This window comes from Pinus tabuliformis, chromosome 5_1 (assembly GCF_031772625.1).
Source record: "Pinus tabuliformis cultivar Carrire ecotype Pingquan chromosome 5_1, CPIR1, whole genome shotgun sequence".
In the NCBI taxonomy this organism is placed as follows: domain Eukaryota; kingdom Viridiplantae; phylum Streptophyta; class Pinopsida; order Pinales; family Pinaceae; genus Pinus; species Pinus tabuliformis.
Genome location: NC_142305.1, coordinates 237,601,924 through 237,625,367, shown reverse-complemented (window position 1 = coordinate 237,625,367; position 23,444 = coordinate 237,601,924).

Sequence of the window (23,444 nt, the reverse complement as noted above, 5' to 3'; positions counted from 1 at the left end):
AAATAAGATTAAAAATCAGCTATAAAAACGAAGGCAGCAACTTGAATTTGTCAACTTCAAATACCATTAGTTTGTAAAGCAAACACACACACATAAAAATAAATCCCGGGCTAAAAGAAACCTGCAAAGAAGTAATACTGATCAGCGTGAAAGAAAAGAAAGCAAATAAATGAAACTATACATGCTTAAAGGAATACTGAATGAGAAAATAAGTAAATACTGAACATAAAATACTTTACAGAGGCTAAGATGAACAGGGGCCCTCTATTCATTCAGCCACAAGAAAACTCAGAGATCTGGAAGCTTCAAAACAGTACTATGTCTATTCCTCCATTTGCAAAAGTGTACAAAACAGAGTGCTAGAATAGCACTAAAAAACAGAGTTCACAACGCTCTTAAAATTAACACAAGTTCAGAAATTACAACTGATAAAAAGTCTATTGAGCGTACGCAGACGCAGCTATTTATAGACATTTCTAAGATAGCCTAACACGTACATCTACTAACTGAAAAACAACTAACTGTAATGCGTAATTATGGTTTTTGGACACATCATACGGCTGCGTGGACGAGCTGGTGCTTCTGTCGTCATGGGCAATGAATCCCATGTTGGATCATGTCCCCTACCATCTGCAAAACGTGGACAAGTCACCGTTTAAGCTGACGTGACCTAGCAGCTCACAATCACCGTTAAACAGCCTTTAGTTGACCGTATCTTGACCAGCTTTGACCAAGGGTAAAGACGACGTGGATGGCTGGAAAAATGGGACAGGAACCTCGAGCACGTTGATACCTAAGTGCCCATGTGGCTCATCTGGCAAACTGACACGTGGAACATTGCGTTTAACAAAAAGGCTGCAGGATCATCAGATAGCTGCGGGATTCCTGCAAGTAAGTCAAAATCTAAACAAATAGTCATCCATTAGCAAAACTTGCTTGATCATGCTTAATGACACCTAATGTAATGATCTGGGTGGTTTTATAGTGAAAATGAGGCAAAAGTGAAGAAAAGATGAGGAAAAACTGAGGAAAATGGTAGACAAGTAGGTGTAGAGTAGAGGCTCTACACTAACCCCATACTTGAACACAATCTATGCAACCAAACTGCTTCCTTGCTTGCATGAGTGGCTGCCATGTATTCTGCCTCTGTAGTTGATAGTGCCACTACAGATTGTTTCTTACTCATCCAACTGACTGCACCTCCAAATAGGTTAAACACATACCCACTTGTAGATCTTCTTTGATCCAGATCTCCAGCCCAGTCTGCATCAACAAAGCCATGAATATCCAACACTCTGTCCAATCCTGGTCTTCCTTGGTAGCACAAACCATAATCACTAGTGCCACGCAAATACCTGAAAACCCGCTTCACTGCTGTCCAGTGCTCCTTCCCAGGTTTTGACATAAACCTGCTCAATACTCCCACTGCATGTGCAATGTCTGGTCTAGTACAGACCATTGCATACATCAGGCTACCCACTACACTTGCATATGGAACACGGGACATGTCCTCTTCCTCTTCTTGTGTCTTGGGACACTGTTCAACAGATAACCTCACACCTACAGGAATAGGAACCTTCACCAGTTTACTATCCTGCATATTAAACCTCTGGAGTATTGTCTCGACATACTTCCTCTGGTTTAACCAGAGCTTCCTCTTTGACAGATCTCTTTTAATTTCCATGCCCAAAATATAGTTTGCAGCACCAAGATCTTTCATGTCAAATTTGGAGGACAATTGGGTCTTCAAATCCTGGATAATTTCTTTGTCATTTCCAACCAGCAACATATCATCCACATATAAGACCAGATAAATAATACGGTCACCAATTAATTTAAAATACACACAATGATCTGCTTTGCTTCTAGTGAAGCCAAGTCCCCGTATAAATGTATCAAATTTCTGATACCACATCCTTGGTGACTGTTTTAACCCATACAGAGTCTTCTTTAACTTGCATACCAGTTCTTTCTTACCCTTCACCGCAAAGCCTTTAGGTTGCTTCATGTAGATTTCCTCTTCCAAATCCCCGTGAAGAAATGTTGTCTTCACATCCATCTGTTCTACCTCAAAATCAAAAGCAGCAGCAACAGATAAAAGTAATCTAATAGAAGTTACCTTGGCAACAGGAGAAAAAATATCACCAAAATCAATTCCCGGCACCTGGGAATAACCTTTTGCTACCAACCGAGCTTTGTATTTCTCCACCTTTCCTTCTGCATTTGTCTTCTTCTTGAACACCCATTTGCTACCAATGGGTTTCCTTCCAGCCAGCAACTCCACTAGATCCCAAGCCTCATTTTTGTGCAAATATGCTATTTCATCGACCATGGCCTCTTTCCAGAGTTTTCCATCCTCTGAATCCACTTCTTCCTTCACAGTTCTGGGATCATTATCAGTAACAGACAAAGCAAAATTTGAACTGAAAGCAGATGGACTATACCTTTCTAGCTGCCTTCTTTCTCGAACTGATCTTCTCACAGCCGGAGTTTGTGGCTCTTCATCTTTTGATTCCTCCTCTGCTGCAGAGTCTGATTCTTCCTCCTTTGGCTCAAACTCTATCTTCTCAGGTTCCTTTGGTTGGACTTCATGTTGAATAACATCTTTTACCTCTCTGAACAACACATCTCGGCTGTACACAACCTTTCGTGTGATTGGGTTCCAAAGCTTATAACCCTTTAAATCATCCTTATACCCAATAAAGATGCACTTTTCAGATTTACTATCCAACTTGGTTCGTTTCTCCTTTGGAACATGTACATATGCATCACATCCAAATACCCTTAGATGTGAAAGAGAGGGTTTCTTACCAGTCCATACTTCTTGTGGAGTCTTATCCTCCAACGCTGATGAAGGTGATCTGTTGATCAGGTAACATGCAATATCCACCGCCTCTGCCCAGAATTCTTATCCTAACCCGACACCACTGAGCATGCTTCTTGCCCTTTCCATCAACGTCTTGTTCATTCTTTCTGCGACTCCATTTTGTTGAGGTGTATATGGAGTAGTCTTCTGTTGTGCTATACCACACTTCTTACAAAATTCTTCAAATTCCTTGCTACAAAATTCTCCACCATTATCTGTCCTCAGCACCTTTATCTTCTTCTCTGTCTGATTTTCCACCAGAGCCTTAAATTCTTTAAACCTGTCAAAGACTTCAGATTTCTTCTTAAGAAAATATATCCATGTATTCCTTGAGAAGTCATCTATGAATGATACATAGTACACAGACTTACCCAGTGATGGAACCTTCACAGGTCCAAACACATCACTATGCACAAGCTCTAATATCTGTTTCGTCCTCTTACCACCAGAGGGGAAACTCACCCGATTCTGCTTCCCATATACACAATTTTCACAGAAATCAAAATCCAGAGAGCTATTATTCATACCTTCTACCATACCTTTACCATGAAGTATTCGAAGGCCCTTCTCTCCAATATGTCCAAGCCTTTGATGCCACAACATGGTCTTCTCTCCAGAGACCACTAGATTCTCTACTCCATTTTCAGGAACCATAGAACTATTGCACCCATCAACAACAGTGCTACCTTGCAGCTTGTACAGAGTTCCAATCCGAACTCCCCGCATTAATATCAGTGCTCCTCGAACCATCTTGCAGGTATATTTCTCGAACACCGTCTTTACACCTGCATCATCCAACTTGCTTACAGAAATCAGATTTCTGGCCAATGCAGGAATATGTAGAACACCCGGAAGTGTTCTAACCCTTCCACCTTGCAACTTCAACTTTACTTTTCCCCGACCAATGATTCTATCCTTCCTATCATCTCCTAAGAAGACATCACCACCATCGTATTTCTCATACTCACAGAACCACTCTCTATGGGGAGTGAAGTGAAAGGATGCACCTGAGTCAATCAACCATGCCTCATGATCTACATGTGTACTTGAAGAAGCCAAGTACACATCCCCACCTTCATCTGAGGTGGTTTTCACCTCTGCAGAAGGAGCATCATCAGATCCCTTTCCTTTATCAGGAGCTTTAGATTTACAATCCCTTCTGAAGTGCCCTTCCTTTCCGCATTTCCAGCACACCACCTTTGTAGGTTTTCCTGGAGATTTAGATCTCCCTCTAGATTTAGATCTCCCACTCGATGACTTATTTTTGTTTCTGTTCTGGGACCGTCCTCGTACAGACAAGGCATCACCATTCTAATTGTCCATATTTTTCCGTCTCATCTCCTCTGTCAGCAAGGCTGAGACTATTTCATCAAACTGCAAAGCAGTTGCATTGCTACCTATTGCAATAACCAGACTATCCCACGAATCTGGTAGAGAACACAACAGACTGATGCACTTATCTTCATCTGAAATTTTAATATCAACAGATAATAACTGACTTACCACAGTATTAAATGCATTCAGATGCTCTGTCACCGAGTCTCGATCTTTCATCCTCAGGTTATACAGCTTTTTCCGTAGGAACAGTTTATTCACCAGAGACTTAGATTGGTACAAAGTCCCTAACTTGACCCACAAAGCCTTTTCCATAGCTTCTCCTGATACATTCAGCAATACTGAATCCGAGACACAAAATTGTATTGTGCTCTTTGCCTTCCGATCCAACTTCTTCCATTCTTCATCGGTCACCCCCGATGGTTTAGTACCCGGATCTACCGCGATCCACTGATCTTTATCCACCAACAGATCCTCCATCTTGAGTTTCCACAACTCAAAATTCTGACCATTGAACTTCTCAATCTCTATCTTTCCACTGCTCGCCAGCTTCTTTCACCACCAGAATCGATCTCGCAGATCTCCTACTGAACAGGGTCTACCACAGGCCCGAGCGAAACCCCTCAGCAACAAAGGCGTCCCCTTGAAGCCAAAACATCTCTGATACCAAATGTAGGTTTTAACCCTGTACAGGAATTACCTGCATACAAATTCTTAAACAAAGAAAATAAACAATGCGAGAGCATAACCCATAAAACACATATGCACAGAGATTTTTCCCTGGATCCCAAAACCAGGACTACCAGCTTGATTTTTCATTATGTTCCTTTCAATGTTACAATACATATTTATACATGCCGAAGCATCCAATACCATGGACCGAAAACCATCGCGTCCAATACCATGGACCGAAAACCATCGCGTCCAAAAAACATGTGCGAAAATCATGCACAAAACCATAGGTGGGTCCGCCCAACCTAACATATGGTCCAAAACAAAAATTTTCCAGGGCGCTGCCCCGGACCCCATAAAGTGGGGTTACGGGTGCCCTTCAAACCCCCTATTAACTACATGGAAAGAATATAACACAACCCAACAGTATCCTTGTTTGATTTAGTTAATATGAAGCAAAAAGAGATAATGGCATACATAAACACATGTAAACTTACAATTACAGAAGAAAATGCAATACCAAAGCAAGATGCCACATGAATCCCATAAAGCACTGTAAACCCTGGTCTATTCCTTTGCCAAACTACTGAAATGAGTATACAATGAAGCTCCAAGCTTTCCCAAAAGTCCAACCTTCTGCCAAAGTCCCACCCCTACACTATGAAATTCATACAATATATACATTTTCTCATCCTTGTACGAAGGGAATTGAGCTCAACCATTTTCTTCAAAATAGAATCAGTTACATTAAACTTGGGTCGAATTTCTGAAAAGAGGTGTTGAAGATGACCTCGTATCTCCTAAACCATAGCTCCTGTTAGAAAACTGAAATATTTTTTTGTAGATAAGGTCATTTTGGAGAAAAACCTCTCTCAAATTTGGGAAATTTGTTTCCAATTGCTCGCAATCTGTTCCACAAAATCATCTCTAAAAAAGAAAATCATTAAAAATTTAAATATGTGAAAATGAGCTGTAAAGATCTAGTCACATATCCCAATTCGTGGCACCTGTGAATAAACTGAAAGAGGTTTGTTTTATATGGCTCGTGATTAACAAAAAACTCCTTGGGTTTTGCAAAATTATTTTCCATATGTTGTAAAATGGCCCCGCACTAAAATGACTAAAACAGTAAAAAATATGAAAAATTTGCTTTGTTTTAATGTAGGCTCCAAATATAACTGTATATCTCTCACATAGTAGCACCTGTGCATAAACTGAAGGAGGTTTTTGTTATTGGTATGTGATGAACAAAAATTTCTTTCACTTTTGAAAAGTTCCTTACCATTATTTTAGAAACTGATTTTGTACTAAACTTGTCATTGTGTGCAGCAACTGACCTTAAAACATGCATAACCAAGAATCACTCATCCATTTCAATCACATCTTCTAATCCGGGAGCTGGTTACAGGAGTGTGATATACCATTGGAAAGATTTTTCCAAGCTTCTTCTGTCCTTGTGGACACACTTGTGACATGCTTTTTTTGCTGAGCATCATGTGCAAAACATCTAACAAAACCAGACATAGTAAGAGCTCATGTTGATCCCTGGTGACAGGCTGCGAAGACTGGAACTAACACCTTGTAGTAAACAAATTACAGCTGAACAGACTGCAAAATTGTTCTTTGAACATGTATGGATTCATTTTGGATTGCCCACTTCCATTGTATCTGATCAAGAAACCCGATTTGTGGGGAAGTTTTGGTCTAGTCTATGGGAACTGATGGACATCAAACTGAAGAAAAGCACAGCTTTTCATCCACAAACAGATGGCCAAACAGAAGTAGTAAACAGGATAGTTATCCAGTTACTGAGAGGATATTGCAGAAAACATCCTAAACTTTGGGATGAACACTTGTGTTATGTGCAACATGCTTACAACAAAGCCAAACACTCTTCTACATAGAGATCTCCTTTTGAGACATGCTTTGGTTTCACACCAAGGTCTCCTTTGGATTTTGTCCTTGGTAAAGATACCATGGTTGATGGACACAGTGATGTGGACAAGGCAACTAAGTTCATTGAACAGATCCATGAGATCCACCAGGCAATATAAGAACAGTTGTAAAAGAGCCAAGCCAAGTACAAGACTAGGCATGATAAGCATCGGATGGAGCATAGTTTTCAAGTTGGAGACCAAGTCTAGCTATATATCAGCAAGGACAAGATGCAAGGTGAAGGTAAAAAGCTAAATCCTATCAGGTATGGACCTTTTAAGATACTTGAGAAGATTGGTGAAAATTCTTTTCGTCTTGATTTAAATGCAGATTGCTTGAGATTGTTTGAACCTTCAATGATTGAGGACCCTGAAGAGCAAAGTCAATTGCCTTCAATTGATGACCTGCCACCTGAATACCTCAAGAGTTGTAGGAAGACATAGTGCTAGACAAGAAGGTGAGGACAACGCGCAGGGGAGATGTTGAGTACCTCAAGATTGGGCTCAAAGGTTCAAAGCCAAGTAGCGCAAAGTGGATTGAGATTGGACAAGTGAAGAAACAATATCCTCACTTAGTCGATGCTTGAAAACCAACTTTTGGTGGTCCAAAAGATTTTTCAGTGGGAAGGTCATGATCTGAATCGGATCCATAGAAGACTGTCAAAGAACCATGACTATATTAGGTCGAACAAATCTCTAAATAAATCCAAAACAGTGATCAAAGACACCTTGAACTAGTGGCAATGGCAGCCAACGTGGAACGATGAGGACCTCATTCAAAGCACGCTGACCAAGGCCCATGGAGAACGCGCAGGAGGCCAAAGTATCCCCTGGGAGCCCCAGAATGGGAAAAAAAGGTGATTTTTGATGCGCGATTAGCGCTAGGCGAACAGGGCTGCAAAGGAAAAGCCTGAGCACTCGGTCACATGGGGGAACTGGAGGACTGCAGGCGGAAAAAGGAAAAAGCGCTAAACACAAATGGCGGGACCCGCGCTCTGGAAACTGGTGGTTTTGATCGGGGCGCCCTTAAATGGTAAGATGTTTTGGACGAAAGTGGAGCGATTCCATACAACGATCGACGCATGGCAGGCGGAAGTGGGAGAAAACCGCCGTTGATCGTGTGCTATCGGTCGAGCAAGTCAACCGTGTGAAACATGCGTATGGCGTTGAATCTGGAGGGTCCAGATCGGACGACTGAGATCGCGCCTAATGGGGGAAGCGGAACTGACAGAGAATTAAGCCAAATTTTAAAGGGATTTGGAATCCGTTTGACTGCCACGATGGAGGAAGAACGCATCCATGATGTAACTGAAGAAACGAACCGATGAAGCATTGTTGGCACCGTTTAGAGGAGGACAAGTGGCCACTCCTTGAGCATTCATGATGACACCGAATAGGGAACTCCAAGCGCAGTTGCAAAAGGTGGATCGACAGAGGTGGAAGAGGAACCGAACATGCATAGGGTTCGAATGGATAAAGCCATGAATAGAGGAAGAAGACAGTCAGCTGAGAGTTGGGAGAGACGAAGTGGAATAGTGAACCCAAAGAGGAGGACTGAACACAGAGAATAGTAAAGCAAAGCAAAAGAGACAGAAGGTTGAGCTAACTTGAGGCAGCATCAAGTACCAGAGAGCTTGAAGATTCAAGCCATCCCATAGAGGAATCTATTTGGACTGAGCATCACATTTGGCTCTTTCCACTATAGACCAAAAGGTCACAGAGCTGGTAGGAAGAAGAAGAGTCTGTGCACTTCAATGGCTTGGGGAATCCAAGAAACCACCCTGCCAGGCAAAACCTGCTTCAGGAGAACTCACGTTGAGTCCCTGTATTGTAATTTTCTCTGCTTAAAGGTACAATAAAACAAGGCCACCACTGAAAGCTGGACTGGAGACGTAGCCCTGGAGAATAGGGTGAACTCCTTATTAAAATTGGTTGTGTCTTTGTGTTTGCTTACTATATTTCTCTGCTGTATTTTCCATTTTAATGTCTATGTATTGGCAATCTGATCGATCTGTTGCTGCAATAACACAAAACACACACACCAGCACATGAGTCTGTAATACCTTTGTTTAATAAATCTTTAACTGATGTCACTCATAGGATGAATATCAGATCAACTAGTAAGCCTACCAATAGGAAATTGGGTTTGTACACTACACTTCTTATTCCTTCTTGTCCTTGGGAAAGTATTTCTATGGATTTTGTAGGAGGACTACCAATGTCAAAGAAAGGTCATGATTATCTATATGTTGTTGTGGATGATTTCAACAAAAGGTGTGTGTCGATTCCATGTAAGAAACAGGTTACATCTAAAAAAACCGCAAAGATGTTCTTCTAAAATGTATGGGTTCACTTTGGGTTTCCCATTTCTATTATTTCTGATCAAGATTCTCAATTTGTCGGGAAGTTTTGGTCAAGCTTATGGGAACTCATGGACACCAAGTTGAAGAAGAGCACAACATTTCATCCACAAACTAATGGCTAGACAAAGGTGGTAAATAGAAAATTAGTGCATCTACTTCGTGGATATTGTGGTAAGCATCCTAAACTTTGGGATGAGAATTTCCATTACATATATCATGCCTACAATCATGTCAATCATTCATCCATGCAAGTATCTCCATTTGCAGCTCGTTTGGGTTATTTGCCAAAGTCTCCTTTGGATGCCATCTTTGGTAAAGATATTGTAGTAGATGGACATAGTGATGTTGATAAAGCCAATAATTATATTGAAAAAATTTAGCTAGTGCATCAAAGAGTACAAGAGAAGCTTGAGAAAAGCAAAGCCAAATACAAAGAAAGGCATGAAAAGCATCGAGTTTATCAACGAGGTCATCATGATTTCCAAGTGGGAGATCAATTTTGGTTGTATATCAGCAAGGAAAGACTTCAATATAAAGGTAAAAAGCTCAAGCCAATCAAATATGGCCCTTTCAAAATTTTGGGGAAGGTTAGTAACAATGCTTTTTTATTATATTTGCCACCTTATATGCAAATTTATTCCATTGTGAATGTGAAAAAATTGAGATTTTATGAGCCTCCAATGATTGATGATCATGAAGAGAATGTTCATATTACATCTATTGAATATTTTCTCATGAATATTTAGGGGAGTTGAAGGAAGATACAATTATTGACATGAGAATCAAGACTTCACGCAGAGGCAATGTGGAGTCCTTCAACTAAAGAAAGGGGATTAAGATCGGGAAAGTGAGTGATTTTTACCCTCACTTAGTTTCTGAGTAAAAACAGAATTTTGGTGGGCTAAAAGATTCAAGTGGGGAAGAATGATCCAGGGGATCAAAAATATGATCAAAAATCAAATTTCTCAAACTCACTCGAAACCAATGCCAAATCGTAGATATATTCATTTTTATTCTAACAACGCTTGAATCACCTTGATCTAACATCGTATGTGAATGTTATCATGTTTTGAAGTTTTTGGCAAACAACTAAAAAGTCAACTTGCAGGGTTGACTAGGTGTTGACTAGGCAGTTTGTACAGGTGATGTGGCATTGGTGTTGACAACCGACTGGGTGGTATAGTATGTAGTATAAACTAAGCACGGGCTAACACATGGCACAGTTGTACGGGGGAAAATGGTGAATTGTCATTGGTTGTTTGGTTTTGGACTAGCTAATAGGGAGGTGTCATGTGGCCCTTAGGTTCTGTGTAAAAAACTTGTTTGGGGTCCAACTAACTTGATAGTGGTTTGACCCCACAACCTCACGTCCAACAATCTACCATAGAAAAGTTATACCACGACCATGTTTCTTGTTATAGAAATTCCACCATTTATATTTAAATTATAATGGCTATATGGTTGGCGGAGGGGGTCAGACACCTAGCCCTAGCCCCTGTCACATGCAACAACACACAACCACAGTGTGAAGGTGGGGGTGGGAGGGGCAAGTGGTTAGCCTCGACCCTAGGTCACGTTCAAACTCCATGACCATAAGCGGAGGGTTCAGAGGTTGGTGTGGGAACGTGACCTAGCCTAAGGCCGCATGGAATACAATGCGACCAAGGGCGAAGTGTCGGTGGGTATGTGGCCTCTGACCTACGCCCTTGGCCACGTTTACCACCATAAGACCGTGAAAAGGGGTGGTAGTGGGGACCGTGGCACCCAAATAACCATCCAAAAATTTGCACCTATCATGACACAAATTTCATTGAAAAAACGTGAAAATGTCACTCAGAGGACATGCTAAAGGATGAGATCGTTGCTTGGATATGCAATTTTTTCATTTTGTAAGACAACAGAGAAATGGAGAAAGAGGCCTAACTTGGTCATTTTTCAGTCTTTTTGAGCCGAAGAAGAGCCTAAACAGGGGTTTTTGGGTGTTCTGAACATAATGAAAACATTATTTTTGTGATTTGAGCATTGTATGTTGATGTAATTTACATTTTAACCATATAATATAAGGGGCCAACATTGGAAGCTAGACCCAGAGACGTAGCCTAGGAGGGGTGAACTCTGTCATCAAATTGTTGTTTGTCTGATGCTACATATGATCTATTTTTCTTTGTTTATTACTACAAAACTTAACTAAAAAAATAATAATTTTATGTTCTTTTGCAAATTGATCCATTACCCACAAGACATAAACTAGCGTGCAATCCTTTTCAAGAAACCTTCAAGTTTTTAATTTTAGATCAACATAGGTAATGCATCCTTTATTTTATAATTTTATATGTTTTTCTCTATAAAAATAGGATAATATGTGAACATTGTAGAAATTGAAAAATTTTGTAGCTCCTTTGTGAAACTGTAGAAAATTCAATGGTTAGCACATCTCCATAAGAAAATTAGTAAAACTAAGCATATAGGCAAGCATCAAAAGATGACAGAATGGTGATTCACCTATCTAGCGCACCAAAGAAATGACTAATTCACCACAATGGCAAGGTCAAAGTCTCAATTAACCAATCACATGGCACAACACAGAGACAAAGTATATGAGGATTGTTACATGGTAGAATAATAGGTAGGATAATAATTTCTAGACCACTGACATTTTTGTATAGCAAATTAATGTTTTTGAGAAATCACATAGCAACTATTGTTGACAAAGAATTATGTAGCATCCAACTATTGAGTTCTTTTTTTGATAATTTTTATTACTTCTAGTCATGCTTTTCAACCCTTAATCCTTTACGCTATACCTCATTATTATCCCTTTTTGACATGTTATTATCATTTTCTAGAGGAAATGCATATATCAAGAAGGATTCCAGGGTATGAGTTGCATTTTTTATACATTTTTTACATTCTGGTATGTAAATAAGTTTTAATGTCATTTTACTAATATGTTATGATAGGAATCACAGATCCCATAGCAACTACTCAATTCTTGTAGCACTTTTGATGTTATATATAGTTTTTCAAGTCTAAATGAACAATTACCACTTAGAGATGGTTCTTGATCCTTTGTAAATGGTTATTATTTCTTCAAATGAATCCCAAATCCAAGAGGGAAAGAGACAAAACATGCTCAAACTCCAAAGCAACACATACATTAAACAAGGTATTTTGAGCCATATTAAAACCCTATAGACTCGAGATGAGCCAATGGATCGGGTGAAGAATTTCATGCATTCTATCGAGAAATTCTTAAAATATGGAAGATGTTAATGATTTTATTAGGTGAAAATGAAGGAAAATTAGATCCTCTATTTTGATTTTCAGTTGCAACCGATTAGAAGTCTACATGATATGGGATGCCACCATAACCAATATTTGTTCTAGAAGAATATTGTAAATGTTGTATAAAAACTGGTTTAAAGAGCCCAATGGGCGATATATATTGAAGAACAATGTTGTAACTTCATTCTAAGTATTAATACAAAACTATTAATTTCCTAATTCATGTGTTGATTTTTACATATCGTGTTGATTTCAACTTATCTTTGTCACTTTTTTTCAGCATAGCCTAAGCTAGGAAGGGCCCCTTGTGTGATGGTATCTGTTGCATTATCACTTAGTTTTATTATGAAATAATTTAATTTAATTCATTAGTTTTATTATGAAATAATTTAATTTAAATCATTCATTTTTTTTTGCATAAAGATTGAGTTTCCATGAATTCTCGATTGATAAATGTATTTTTCACAAAGTGCAGGGACATTGATGGACAAATTGTCATTGAAGAAATTACTTAATGACTGATTATAGGAACATTCGATTTACTAATGAATGAAAGACTTTGATATGATATTGGAGAATTTTGATTTAATAATGACAATTTTAAGTGGTTAGGAATATGCATGTAACATTTGACTAACTTATTTTCTTTAAGATTATTTTAGATAGTTAAAGGTTTCTTTCATAAGTACTTTTCCTTTTATTAAATTATGAGTCATTAATAAAATAAATCCTCCACATATAGTTGATGCACTTTACAAGAATATGTCCATAGTTGATAATTCAATGTAACATAAATTAAACTATATAAATTATCTACCACTAATTAGTAGTAAAAGTAAGTTGGCATCCCATTGAATCTTACAATTGGCAAGTTAACCATTCCAACATACCAATTACTTTTGGAAGAAAACTCAATACATTTTGTGTGAAAGCCCAACCATAAACATATAGTGTTTTGTAATAGTGAAATGTGGTGAAATTGGCTAAATAGTAGTAGTGGAAGGATGAAAGATTGAGAAAAAAGATGGCATAATAAGTGATTGGAAAAAGACAATTACCGATCTCATTAAATTCCATAATGAAACATGGCATTGGACAATTCTTAAATGCTATAAGATGATAAAATTTGTCAACTTTGTAATACCAAAAAAAAATTAAAAATGAAAAACTCTCTTAAAATATTATATATAGGCCACATATTAAATGATGATTTCAAAATATTTATTAAAATATTAATTTTGTTAACCTTTTAACGTATGATGTTTAACCAGAAAAACTCCTTCCAAATAAAAAAATTATAATTCTACATCAAAGCAAATAATATATTACCTTTTTTAGTTTGACAAACTTTTATAATAACGAAAATCTCAAAGTCTCGTTCTTCTTCGCATGATCAAAAGGACCACATAAATATATTACTATCATTGCAATTATTTAACATTATAAAGTTTTCTAGGGACCGCATATGAAATGATAAGCTCTTCCACTTGGATTGAAGGGGTTAAAGATAGTGTAAGGCACTAGCAATATTTCATGGACATTTAGTTGATTCCAGAGGCATTGATTCAAAACATGATTACATCTTGATATTATTGTAGGTCACCAAATCCATTACAATTCTGTTTGGGAGAAAGGTGTATAGTCACATCAAATATAACTTTTTCACTTACAAGCAACATGGTCATCATGTTAGGCAACTAAATGTATAACATTACTTTATTCCATGGCCATGTGGAAAATAAAAGAGATCCTTTTTCAAGAGACACTCTTATCTTCACAAATCATAATATTGACTCTTCCTTTTGCCTTTTTAGGTGGGAATTTGGTTTATATCATGACAAGGTGTTTGATGGTTTTGTTCGGTGGCTCATTGACAAGGTTGATGTGAGTGGAATAGAAAAATTATAAATTTATTAATTTTAGGTTTTGGTGATTTGTGATTTTTTCTAAACTAAAAAAAATCAAGTTGAAATTTTAACTCTTTATAATTAGTATTTTTTTATGGAAGAATTTAACTCTTTATAATTAGTATTTTTTTTTATGGAAGAAGACTAAAGAATAGTGCATTTTAATAATGAAGGGGTAAAAGGTTTAATAATAAATATTTTTATAATTAAATTTTAAAATATTTGTATAATAGGTGGTAAGAGAATTGTCAAAAGGATAATAGATCGAGTGATAGCGGGTTCAATTTTTTTTATCGCTTGGGTTCTAATTTTTTAGATATGTTAGTTTTTATGGTAAAAAAAAAAATGAGTCAATTGAGCTTAGCTTGGGTGAAATAATTGTTATCACCCCACCCAGGTTCAAGTCTAAGTTGACATGTTTATGCTCTAGAATAGAGTAACTATGTTGCGCTCTTAAGTGAGTCTAAACTGAGGGCTAACCTAGTACCAATAACGTCTCTCTTGCCCTCAGTTTGAGAGGGATGTTGACTTTCTTCCCCGGACGATACCCAATGTCCAAAAATTATTTAAGCCTCAAGGGTTAGCTCAATTGGTCGAGTTCCCATAGCTAAAGCACCTCACTAATGGTAGGTCATCAGGGCAATTCTCCTCGACACTCTTGGGGTTAAGCTCTATTAATGAGTTGGTAACATGTGATCCCTTCGAGTGGATTTGCCTAGATATTTCCATGGATGTAGCGACCACTGATCTCCGATGTTTGTGAACCACATTTTAATTTGTCAAGTGGGTGTAGCTCGGGTGGTCTAGAGGAGTCACTATTACCCTCCCCACCCAGGTTCTTGTTTCTTGGGAGTCATTTCTACATGAAAGATAATTGTCTCACCTAGACACAGACAAGTTTTCCGTGGATGTAGCTAGCATCAGTCTCCGGCATAGTGAACCACACAAAAGATAAGTCAAGTGGGTGTAGCTCAAGTGGTAGGGAGGAGTTGCTCTTATCCTCCCCACTTGGTTTCTAGTCCCACAGAGATTGACATACTCACTCTTAGGGAGTAGTTTCTACATGAAAGATAACCAACTCACCTAGACACGAGTAGATTTTTTGTAGATGTAACTAGTATCGATCTTTGATATAGTAAACCAAAAAAAATTATAAAAAAATCATATTTCTATTTATGCAATCACCACCAACATTAGAGTTTAAAACATAAAAAAATATATTTATGCAATCACCAACAATAGAGTTTAAAACATAAAAAAATATAATGATAAACCAGGAAGGAATGCCAAGGATATCAACTAACCCATTACCAAACAAGAAATCAACCGGTATGGGATACTTGTCGGCAGACTGTGCATTGACGTTATTTTTCTATCCGCTTAAATATGAATCATTCAACCCGGAAATCTAAATACTATCATTCGATAGAAAACTTAGGTAAAAAAACGGAAAACTTGCAAGCTTTTCAATTACTTTAAAGGTTGATAATTAGTGTATACTAAAAATTGGAGGCCAATAGAAAATTACGATATATATACATGGATATTAGAGTTATCAAGTGATAAATTTATTATTGAGCAAGAATGCTTTGAAATATTAAAATAGGGGTTAAAAACGGCATAATAGAGAAGTAGAAGCAGGAAGAACATAATCCGAGTAGATTAAGAGAAATATTGGCACAAGTGAAGAATCAATTTTTATGAATTTTGTTTATAGGTAGAAAATCGAGGAGAGGTAATAACCATAAACTAGAAGCTTTTTTAGGAAGGAGAATTGTGGCGGAATCAAACAACAAGATGGATTGTTGATATGAGGACAAGTTTCTCTAAAGAGAAAGTGATCTGTTGAAGATGCAGTAGTCTAATAACTTTTGAAAGATGAGGAGTAGACATGGTCAAAGAAAGAAAGATAATAGGTTCTACTACAAAGTACTAGAAGAGGTCAACTTCCAACACACAGAAGTTGGATAAAAGTTATTCTAGCCAGTTTCACAGTGATTGTAGGTAGAATTTCCCAGAGACATAGATAGAGAGAGAGGAAGAGGAAGCTTTTTGTAGATCACAAGTGGATGAGGAGTGTTCACAAAAGAAGAAGGAATGGATACTAATGTTCATGTGGAGGATTCAATGAAGAGAAGCCACAATCAGATAAAAAAGAATGCCAAGGTAGATGGAATTATGAGGATGAATGACGAAGAGTTTCAAAGGAGATGATTGAGTTGAAATTAGAATTCAACCATTTTAAACAATTGCTACAGGAAAACCAATGATATGATTGGTTAATGGATAAGAAGAAGGTAAGATGGCAATTTTTATAGGTGAAATTGAAGTAGAAGATATATGGTAGGACGAGGAGAAAACCCAGACAAATTGAGTGTATGGAGGAAGTTCACTATTGTGAACCAGAGCAGAGATCAATCCTTGGATAAAGTGAAAGTGATGAAGATGTTGAGATGAGACCTTTTGAAGATCAACATATGAGGATAAAGATATTCATTGAGGCTAGTTAGCCTTGTATTTTCAAATATTATAATTGGTGTGTGAATGCAAGATGTGTTGCAGATGATGAACAAAATATTAATTTTTTTATACAATGATGGAGAACAATCATTGAGTACTATTACAAAGAGGGGAGGAAAGGTAGAATTGTCTTGTAAAGGAAATCAAGGTGAAGACTATAAGAAGTGGATAAATGGAATCATGGAAAAAAAGCCAAAAGTAGAATGATTTTTGTTTTTGAATGAGATTCCTGAAATACATTAGTTTTTATTTTTTGACGAAATTGATGAAGCTTCAATTGAGTATGTACATCCAGACATTGAATATCTTAAGAGAGAAATTGTTGCAGTGATGGGATTAGATGGAGATCTGATGAATGAGGTGTTTCATGAGGTCGAGATGTTTGAAGCATCTACAAAGACTTTAAAGTCTCATATTTTTAAAATTAATGGATGTTTTGTGTTTACAGGTAATAAAGAATTGAAAGATAGGAAGATTCAAATTTATGTCAAAGAGACAACATTGAAAGGATAGGTAGATACAAATAGTGCAAACTGTCAGGAAAATGAGGAAATGATGTGTTGGCTTGAAGATTCTTTAGTTGATTAAGCAACAAGAACTTTGGAAGAACCTATGCACGATTATAAAGGATAAAGCATGGAACTTGGGAGAAAGTAAATGACAACAAAATATTGGAGTAAAATTATGGAGGAAACCTCGCACAAAGATATGATTTATTTATGGAAGATATGCCATTTTAACAGAATTTAAAATTGTGAAATTATTGGAACAGGAAGACAACTTGAAATTGCAGCTTAAAGATATGTAGTAGATGACACATAGTTTTGTTGAACAAAAACAGAAGGAGTTGGAAATGACCACAACCATACAAATTCCTTGTGAAGACTAGCAACAATCAATGAAGAATATTAGTGGAAACAAAGTTAAGAAAGAAGACAACATAAATTTTCAAAGTATTTACTAGTCACATGACCAACTAGACATAGAGATTGAGGATATGAGAAAACCAATGATGAGGGTGTCTCAAAAGAGACATATCACAAGAAGGAGGAAGATGAACAGTAGGTTACATTGAGATGAATGAGTATACATTAGCAAGGAAGGAGGATAACTTCAACACAAAATCTAGAAGCCTGGAAGAATGGAAGATTTAACAACAAAGAAGCAACAACACGATAGAGAAAATGACCAATTGCAACATAAAGTTTTGGATTCATGAGGACTTAAACTAGCTATGAAAGCATATGGTCAGGAGACCATGAAACATTTTCACCTTGGGAGTGTGATGCAAGAGCATCCCACTTCCAAGTCAAAATGCATTTTGACTAGAATAGGTGTCTTTTCATTTACTAAGGGAGTTGGTTCCCTAAATGTGTGAAATTAGTTGATTTAATGTATTTCCCTATGTTTCTTAGAATGAATATATATAATTGATTAAAGTGAGGATTGATGTAATCATATCTTCTCTAAATGAGATATCTCGAGAGTATTTGGGAGAGTTAGAGATATTTTAGGGTCATGTTGTCACTGTTACAACACCCTCCAAAATTTTGGCTTGCACCAAATTTCGGAGCCTACCTTGGTCTTGTATACTGTCATCATAAACATTGAAATCCATTTCATGTGTTTTCTCTAAGTGTTTTTGTACCTTTTGCAAGTTAATAAAAATATCATCTTTTCACATGATAAGTGTTGCATGATGTATATAACTGTGTTTCAGTGGTTTCAAGGGGTTATATTTGTGAAAATGAGTTAATGTTACCATGTAAACGTCTATTTCACTCATTCCCAAAGTTTTAAGTACTGTCGCAAAAGTCACAGTTGTAGCAAAGTGTATCTTTTGTGTCGCACTGTTGTAGGTCTTGGAGGGAAGTATATTGTTCATGTGTCCTAGATGATCTGTTTTTGTGTCGTCAAGTGTTCTAAGTGTGAGATCCCACTCAAGTCTCATCATTATTAACATCCTTTTCATCGATCCCACACACAGTCAAATTACAAAAAGCTTTCTGACCAAGCAACTTAGCCTCATCTAGCCCTCCTGAAATGTGCATTGCGCAGTTCCATCCCTCAACTTGCAACCCTACCTCTGGACACTTCATAATGCACAGTCGTTACCTCCTAGGATTGCGCATTGCATAATTTCAGTGCTCAAGCCTAGACCTTGGCCTCCAAAATTACACAATTTAGCCCTCCAAACTGGTCCCAACTATGCATTGCGTAGTCTCTGAGCTCAAGCCCAATCCTTGAACTCTCGGGCTACACAATTTTGCAATCACTAGTGCTCTACCTTCCATAACTACGTAGTAGGAAGAATAAGTGCTAAAACCCTTCATCTTGTCTCATTGAGCTCTAAAACTATGCAATTTTATTGCCCATTCTAGCCTAAACTATGCATTGCATAGTCTCAAGGATTAAGCTTCACCCCTGACTACCTGAGCTGGGAAATTGCGTAGTCACTGAGCCTCTCCCTTAGCCTGCAACCTAGTTCCAGCTCAGTTAGTGGATCAACATGTTGCATCTTAAACTACAAGTTTATCGAATTGATCTTGTATTGTCATGAGTGAATTGCAGATGCAAGTATTCTATCATACCATGACAAGATGATGAACAAGGATATGGAGAAGGGAAACATGTTGAAAGACATATTTCTAGCTGATCAATCAAGAGAAAGAAAAGGGACACCAGTTTACGACCAGAGTTGAAGACCTGATATCATTGAAGACTCCTTACCTCTAAGCCATATAGAGGTGGATAGAAGAGTATTCCCAAGAAGACACATAGCAAGGAGCAACAAGAATGACTTGACATTTCCATGTCATCAAGAACTCCATGTCAGCAATGTCATGTCATAAGTCATCGTATGCTACATCATTATTGTGGATTATGTAATCTACTATTCAAAAATGTATTGTAAAGTGGAATTCCAAAGGAAATGTATATGAAATGAAGAGTAATGTAAATATTGAAAAGTCATAGGAAGTCAAACAGTCACGAGGGTAGTCAAATAGTCACAAGGGAGGTGAAACATCACCCTATTGGTTATATATACACCCTCATTATATGAGTAAAGGACTTTTCACCTTGGCTCCTCCCGCAAGGCATTAAAGAGACATGCTAGTTATTTTGAGGAGCAAGTGGTGGCTCCAACACTCCACTATTGGAGCTAGTGGTGTTTGATGTATACATGTGGCTTAGGAATTTTACTTAATATATGAAGCCTGATGGCCAACACTTTCTTCAAGCATGAATTATGGATGTTTTTAAGATTGTTCTGTGAATGTTTATGATTCATGCTTTTTTTCACTTGTACTAAAGTAGTTGAACTATTTTGATTATTTTAGTTCTATCATATTGAGAATGTGCTATATTGGTTGCAATGATCGTTGCATCTTTATCAACTATTTCGCTGGATGTTAGGTGGACCCTTTCCATTCATGTGTGTCTCTGCTAGGGTGGTACTTTTAACCCTCTCTTAGAGGCTCACCTTCTCTTTCCCTCCATAGTAGAAGAACCTTGACACACTTACAACCAAACACTCACCAGGCACACTTACTTGATTTTCAAAGGAACACATGTGTTCCTCCCTCTCACTGACAGTTAGGGCCAAGGTAAATCTTTAAGAGATCGAAAACTAGGCCATATTCCGGATGGGGTTCCTATCCCAAACAACGTGAGGTCTAATTTGTACCACATATCATAGAAACCCCTTGAATGTTGGTGGGTCCAACACCATCAATAGGTCAATTGGATTTTTGTGAGGATTTTGGGGATATAGGGGTCTAGAGATAAGATTTGTTGAGAAGGTTGTGGATATGAACTAATTCAGGTCCATAATTCTATTATTGTATTAATGTAATCAAATTTATGTAATTAGAGGAATAAAGATCCATAGAGAGGAATTGGAGAGAGAAGTAGACAGGTTTTATAGGTTGAGAGTGGCTATAAGGCCAAAAGGGCCAAATGAAGTATTTCAAGCCAAGGGTATTTTTAATTACTTGTATATAATACATAATCACTTTGTTTCAATTGTATTTGGAGTGCGAGTCTCTATTTACTATTGGATGTTGAGCCTTTGTTTAGTATTTTCAATCTTGATATATACATATATGTCCAATTATTTGATGATTGCAGGTATTAAAGCTTAGGAGGGGTTTGTATTTATATTCACAATATAATTTCTATAAAATTAGAATTTTATAATGTGGAGAAGTACAAAGTTGGAGTAGGAGACCAAGACAGAATTGGCAGAGTATGGTCGCAGGTGAAGTTGTTAATCATTGATCAATAGAGTGATCAATTATCCAAATGAAAATAAATATATAAGAAGAGCATAGGTCTATTGCAAATGTGCCAGAGATGACAAACCTTTATAATGCCAGTTATAGAAAATATTGGAGTGGCACAACAAAAGTCATGGAATCCAAAATATCAAAGGCAGAGAGAGACAAGGAGTGTGAGCTTGCAGATGGAAAATTGAGATCAAGTTCAAGTAAAAGGGTCGAATTTAATATTAGGGCATATGTTTAGAATGATGCACACCCATATTGAGTTTGCATAAGGGTCGAGTCATATAAGAGAGGTATTGTGTTCATTTGGTTTATAAAGGGCATAACCGTTTTGGCTCCTCCCATTGGTAATTTTATATAAAGGGATATCCTACCCTTTAAATCCTCCCATTGTATTTTTCATAAAAGGATTATTATCCCATAATACCATTGTAACAGGGTTGAAGGAAACGCCTAATTGATAGAGATATCCTAGGCAGTGTGAGGATTGTGATTTATTGGGCTAGAAATTCAGCAGGGTTAAAATTATCCCTACATCAAAATTTCATGAACATGTGGCCCTCACCCAAGTATATAGAAAAATGGGATGAAAAATCTTGGAAGCCCATCATGAAAGGAAATCTGGGAGTTTTTGTTATTGGATATTGTTTTTTTCTTCCTCTTTGAATGCAAGGAGGATAGAGACAATGTTTTCAAGAATGGGCCATATTTTTTTGGAGCAAGGGGAATGTATTTGAATGCTTGGTCCTTGGATTTCAATCCGATCGAGGACATACGCACAATATTTCTAGTTTGGGTTAAGTTACCATAATTTTTTCTTATCCTGTTGGAGTGATAAGTGTCTGGAAGTTATTGGAAACAGAGTAGGAAGATATCTTGATGGTGTAGAGACAAAAGGCCAACAGTTAGTTTATGCTAAAATTTGCGTATAGGTTGACTTAGAAAAGGGCCTCCCTTCTGATATTTTTTTGACCTAAGAGGATTGGAAACATGTTCAGTCTCTAGACTACGAAAAAATTCCATTTAGATTAAAAAATTTCCATGAATATGGGCACTTTGCTCGTGATTGCAAAAAAACCCAAGTTGGAAATGGGGAAGGATGGAACAAAACACAATAATAGAACACTCAAAATAGAGGTGCCAATTGATTGAAAGAAGGGATCAAGAACTTAAAGCCCGTAGCCTAGCATGTTGCTTCCTCCTCGACCAATCCCTTTGACTCATTTTCAGAGGATGTTAATGCTTAGAAGGAACCAAATGTTGAAGGAGAAGCTCTGTGAAATGAGGAAGACTTGATTGATGAAGAGGAAGAATTTCTTACATGATAGGAAGAAGAGACTATAGAAGGAATTTCAACGATGGAAGCTCTCAATAATAAAGTAGTTTAGGCCCAGCCGTGTCATATTCTTTCCACTTTTCCTCTTGGTAGACAAGAGAATTAAGAAGAAAGGGTGTCACCATAATCACTCAAAGCGATATAGGATGCAGGAAAAATGCTAACGAGAAGTGAAAAAAAATAATTATCTACGAAAGTGACTCCTCCAATCAAGAATTGGAGAATCACAAAAAAAGTGGAATACCAACAAAAAAAGAATTGTGGGAGTTCGAGGCACAAAAAAACATCAAGCAAGGAAATCAAACCCAAATTAGAAATATACTGAAGAACGTGAGCGAAAAACAACATGGAAGTGTGAAAAGAGGAGGAGGTAAGTCTAGCTCTTCTTAGTTTAGAAGAAATTTGTCTCATGGAATATTTAGGGAACGAGAAACCCTGTCAAATCCCATGTAGTGAAAGACTACACAAATCTTTTTTTTACAAGACCAAATTAATCGAGGAAGAATTCTTATCCATGTGAAGGAAGTTTTGGAAAAATAGCACTAATGTCACACAAAACTCTAGTGGTGCCTCTCGTGGCATAAGAACTTTTTGGCTTGAATCCTTCTTTGAGCTAAAAGCATTCTCTAAGAAAATGTTTTGGGTATTGGTAAATCTCAAATACAAAAATACAAAAGAAATAATCTTGGAAATAAATATATATGCCCCTGTGTAATTCAATGAAAAAGGAGAATTTTGGAACTCCCTCATTATTCTTAAGTAAGAACTATGGCATGTTAACAATATTGTTGGGGGAATTTTAATATTGTGTTATTTGCTTTAAAGAAACATGGGGGAAGTTTTATAAGAGACCCCTTTCATGAAAGGTTGGAAGACCTTCTTAGTGAATGGGGCCTTATGGATGTCCCTCCAAAAAATGGAAAATATACCTGGTCCAATC